This window comes from Myotis brandtii, unplaced genomic scaffold (assembly GCF_000412655.1).
Source record: "Myotis brandtii unplaced genomic scaffold, ASM41265v1 scaffold179, whole genome shotgun sequence".
Lineage (NCBI taxonomy): Eukaryota > Metazoa > Chordata > Mammalia > Chiroptera > Vespertilionidae > Myotis > Myotis brandtii.
In genome coordinates, this window is record NW_005356635.1 from 1,131,031 (window position 1) to 1,136,902 (window position 5,872).

The following is a 5,872-nucleotide window of genomic DNA, read 5'->3' on the forward strand; positions in this document are numbered from 1 at the left end:
GATTCAGATGTCATTCTGTGGTATTCAGATTGCTTGAGCTAAACACAATCAAGATGCTATAGGCTTAATGGAAACTTCTGCCCTCTTCCCTTAACTATCTAGAGAAATTCTAATTAGGGGCCTTACCCATAATAAGAGATTATCTAGAGATATTTTTTTAATCTATCTTCCAATTGCTAAACACCTGCTCTTATCATCCTGTAAATGGCTTTCCTCCCTCCGAAGCCCAAGGTGCCTTACCTCATCCTTAGCTTAGAATGTCATATATACTGCTTTCTCTTTTGCTCTTTGAATCTCTCATGTATGCAAGGAAGGTTCCCATGCATATGCATGTATTAAATTTGGCTATGTTCTCTTGTTACTCTGTCTCATGCCTATGTCATTATCAGATCAGCTGAAAGAACCTTAAGGGTAGAGGAAAGTTTCCTCCTCCCCACAGAATATAAAAAGCAACCATTTCTAAAATTTCTGATTAGCTGAAATATCTAATGGAAGAGAAACAAAAAATAACTTGAATTTTTAGGATATATTTTTAAGGAGATTCAAGTATGCAGTGAAGAATTTTAAAGAAATCAAAACAAAGGGAAAAAAATCTGCTTTCGTAAAATCCCAACAAAAAACTATTCATCATGAATTTTAAATTTACTTTTCTTATTATCATAAAGTGGAACAAGTAGTTCTACTTTATTGCCATAAAGTAATGTGATATTATTAAAAATAGTAAACTTTATTACCATAAACTAGTATACCAGGAGAAGAAAGTTCTGTTTTATTACCACAGATCAGTTTTAGTTTTACTTTAGCATAATAGGATAAATTTTTTTTAAAAAAGGAAAATTGTAGTATATTTACTTTGTTTGTTTGGCAGTTGACAATATACCTACATAAAAATTTAATTATTCTAATTTCTCTTGAACATTTCTATTTGTTCTCTATTTATGTCTTTTTGTAAAAGGTTTTCTAGTTACTATTACCTGGAAAGGAAAAACAAAATATCTATTTTACCAAAACACACTATATATATTCTTCATAGTAATCTGTTTGATATCATTTGTATCCATAATCATAGTATATTTTTCATATCATGTCTGCAGTCTATATCCCACAATACAGACCATACTGATTATTTTATACACAAGTTTTAAAGATAATACAAATTATCAAGTTCTTACCAGATCTTGCCCAGCACATCAAACAGAGAAATATATACACTCTCATTTGGAATCTGATAAAAGAAGCACTTAGATTCACCAAAAAAGAAATTGTGATAGTCAATGAGGTTTCTCTTTGGTAGGACTGTTACAGTCTACTAGGTTTTAATGTAAAAGATCCTTGACCTTTGCTCCACCCTGTTTGTTGAAAAGGTGAGGTAGATTGTTTCTACCCAATTAGCTTGTGATTGTGAGAAAGACTTTTAAGTCAAAGACTTTGTAATAAGTCACAAACATTCAACCATACAAGTTGGATTTAAGGGAAAGAAAAACCTAATTATATCTTTCTTTATTCCTCTTAACCTCAGGATTTCAGAAGTGGTTAGGAAGAACGTATTTGTTGAAAACCTAGAGCAAATGTGATGTTAACAAATGCTAGAAATGGAAAGAGTCAGAAAAAGTTGGGTTTTATGTTAATTTTGATTATAAACTAATTTGTCTTTATACACCATAAAATCAATAATGAAATTCATATCCATAAAACTGTCAAGTATAAAAAATGGCTTTTTCATGTTTGTCACTATGTAACCCAAACTCAGTGGCTATTTTAAACGTTAAAATGCTAGCCTGTCTCTCTAGATCTATAATTTGAAAATGTAAAATATTTTTTAGTATAGCAAACATATTTTACAATTATTATAGGTTTTATTTTCACACATTTACTTAATTTTTCTCTTATTTTCCTTCCAGCAATGAACTTCAGTAGGCAAGGAAAATAGAGAATTGTTCTAAATACATGCATTACAAGTTCAAAATTAAACTTTTTTTTTTAAATTTAAGTCTGTAAATTTCCAAATATACTTTACAAAAAGAAGTGTTTAAATTATTTCCTTGATCAACAGAAACCAGTCTGCAGTCTGGGGAGGTGTTTCATTGGATTCACAAACAGAATGGGTTATTCATTTAAAAATAATGAAAAATGTAATTGCTGCTGAAGCCTCATCATTATTTTGTGAGACTTCATTTTTAAAAGGGTGTCACCATTAACATTTTTGTATTGTTGACATTATTATAGATGTTCCCCACCGCTTGCCCCTACTTTGTCCCTCTCCAGCCAGGCCTCGCCCTCCCCTCCCTCTGGCTCTAACCACTTTGTTGTCTGTGTCCATTAAAATTTCACTGAAGACCACCAAATAACCTAGGTCCTTTCATATTATTTAGCTGTATCAACTGCACTTTCCTAACCAAGATATAAATAGACAACATTATTTCAAAATCTGGGAAGAAAAAATACATAATTGTCATACATGTTAAAAGAGATTTTTCTTAACCAGAGTATACTCAAATTAAAAGATATGTCTTTCCTATTTAACATAAATTATCCTTTTGCTTTGTGTTTTCGATGTGACAGGGTAATATGAATCTTGCACATTATTTTCCAGATTACAATAAAACCTGAAGATACACTTCCCAGATAAGCAGTGCCTGAAGGGAGTTAATAAGGAAATATGTTGGTTTGGATAAGATTTATAAGGTAAATGAATTTTTAAAAATAGGTGCAGTCATAATAGAAACTTGCAAGTATGCATTCATTTGATGAACATATATTTGTTATACACTTATAACATGCTAGTTTCCTTCACCCCTTTCTACCCTACTGTAACAATGTTGATGACAGAGGAAAGAAAGAACAAATGCAGACAGGATTTATATTATGATATATCAACTGAAGGTGATTAGTAAAGTTGCTGGCACACTATTTTGTATTTAAGTATGTCTCTCCCATTATGCGGTAAGCTTCAGGAAGGCAGATCATTATACTTACTTGTATTTCCCAAGGATTAAAGGCAGTGCCTGGCACATAACAAGCACTCAGAAAATACCTTTTAAATGAAGTAATTATATTAGTCCATTCAATTTAAGAAATAGAACTTGAATTCCAAAAAGTAAATTTACTTATCTAAAATCATAAAATTAAGTCCCTGGTCAGAGCAAATATAAGAATCAACCCATGAATGGGTAAATAGGTGGAAGAAAAAAACCAATGTACATCTCTCTCTCTCCCTTCTTTTCTTTCTCTAAAATCAATCAATAAAAAACTTAAAATTAAAAAAAATAAATAAAATAAAATTAAGTAATGTCAGAGTTCAATTAGAAATCAGGGTTCCAAAGATGTGTCTCTTTTCATTTGAAGAGATTATTATTTATTTTTATGTTTTTATTTTTTGGTCCACCAACCAAGCAAAAGCATGCCTTGTCAAATCAAAGTGAATTCTCTCCATGCCTACCTAACGGCCAAATGGTATCCTGATTACTTAAATGATACTAACATAATGATTTCAGGTTTCTACGTGGACATATGGTATCTTCAGAAAGGAAGCCAAGTTAACAGATAATTGCCTTACCAAAATACTGAGATTCTAAGTTTTCTTCCCCTTTCTTTAAATTATCTTTATTATTTTTAAGACTTTTAAAAATCCTCCTCAAGTAGGAATCATTCTTTATTTCCCCGTTTATATTTACTTTATTTCATTCATTAAAAACATACATTCATATTACTTTTAAAACATACATAGTATAGTACTAGTATCTTATCAGCTTATAAAATATACATTTGCAAAATCTATATATATAAAAGCCTAAACAACCATCCGACTGTTCGACCATTTGCCTGGTAGCTATGATGCACAATGACCACCAGGGGGCAGCCACTCCAACCAGTAGAGGAGGGAGGCTGATTCCTCGCGGAATTGGCCGTGGGTTAGGTTGCTGCTGGGGCACTGTTGGCCCCGAATCTGCTTCACCCGCAGCCCGGACCCATAAGGGAATGTTGGAGACCTGGTCCCTTGGCCTGGCCTGCACCCTCTCGCTATCCGGAACTTCTCGGGGGATGTCAGAAAGCCAGTTTCCACCCAATCCCCACAGGCCAGGCTGAGGGACCCCACCAGTGCACAAATCCGTGCACAGGGCCTCTAGTTACTATATAAAACTGTTTGGAGACCACTTCTTTATGCAATACTGATGTCAAATAATCCTGGCAAAAGATGTAAGGAAAGCATGCTGAAGATGTGTTCTATAGTCCATGTACTATACCACACTGCTTACATGAAGTAGGTACTTAAAAAATAGAATGGAATAATTTTCCAAGGCTTAACTTATTCTTCTTGATTATCTACTTGACAAATGAGTTTGGCATCTTAAGATATTCCTATTTGTGTTTTTTATGTATATTTTTTACTGTTGATAGTATTACAGATGTCTCCCACTTGCCCCCTTTACCCCTGTCCTTCCAGCCCTTACCACCCGCCCCCCAGGTCTTCACCACCCTATTGCCGGTGTCCATGGGCTACGCATATAAGTTCTTTGGTTTATCTCTTCTCGTTTCCCCAACCCCACATCAAGGTATGTCAGTCTGTTCCATACCTTCATGCTTTGGGTCTAATTTTATTGATCAATTCATTTTGTTCATTAGATTTCACAAATAAGTGAAATCATGTGATAATTCTTTCTCAGACTGGCTTATTTTACTTAGCATAATATCCTCCAGGTCCATCCATGCTGTCCCAAAGGAATCAATTCTTCACACTGGGACACAATATACAAAGTACAGTCCTAATACAAGGTACAAATATTGTATCCTGTTACAGTGCCCAGCAGCCATCCTGGCTTCAGTCACAAAACTTGCTATATACACTTTTCTAGTATTCCTTGGTATAGGCTGTTTTCTCAAGTTCAAATGCTTTCTAGTGTCCACCTAAAACCTCTGCAGCCATTTTCAGACTTTTCTAGGAAATGCTATCTAGGTGAATAAACTTTAGTTTTAGTATTCGATTGTAGCCAAATCCATGCATACATGCATACATTCATTCTTTCAAAAAAGAATTTTATAAAGAATATAATTTTAAAATCCTAATGATTCATTTACTCTTTGGAAACTGATTTTCCCCCATTAGCCTGGCAGTATAAAGCAGTGATGGCGAACCTATGACACGCGTGTCAGAGGTGACACGCCAACTCATTTTTTTGGTTGATTTTTCTTTGTTAAATGACATTTAAATGTATAGAATAAATATCAAAAATATAAGTCTTTGTTTTACTATGGTTGCAAATATCAAAAAATTTCTATGTGACACGGCACCAGAGTTAAGTTAGGGTTTTTCAAAATGCTGCCACGCCGAGCCAAAAGGTCCGCCATCACTGGTACAGTGGGGCCTTGACTTACGAGTGTCCCGACTAAGGAGTTTTTCGAGATACGAGCCGTCTCTTGGCCGATTTTTTGCTTTGTTGAGTTGGCTAAAATTCGGGTTACAAGCCAGCTTCAGATACCCCACCGCTAGTTGGCGCAGCGAACGTCACAGTGAACGCCACATCAGCCCAGCATCACGTGTCTCACTCCTTCACTTTTTGATTTGATATACGAGTAATTTGAGTCACGAGCTCCGTCACGGAACAAATTAAACTCGTAAGTCAAGGCCCCACTATATAAGGTAAGCTCTATAGAAATTTTATATAAAATGCTGGTTGAATAAATCCAGAATCAATGAATAATGTTGCGCCCAGAAATATTGCGGGCACTCCACAAGCAGCAGGGCAAACCCCTTCCACACTAGCCTTACTTATTCTCCCCCACACCCCACAGTCCCAGCCAGTCCCCGGCGGCGCTGTGGGCTGGTTCCTCAGGCAGAGGGGGCGTGGCTTCCCAGGCAGGCCCCGCCCCCGCG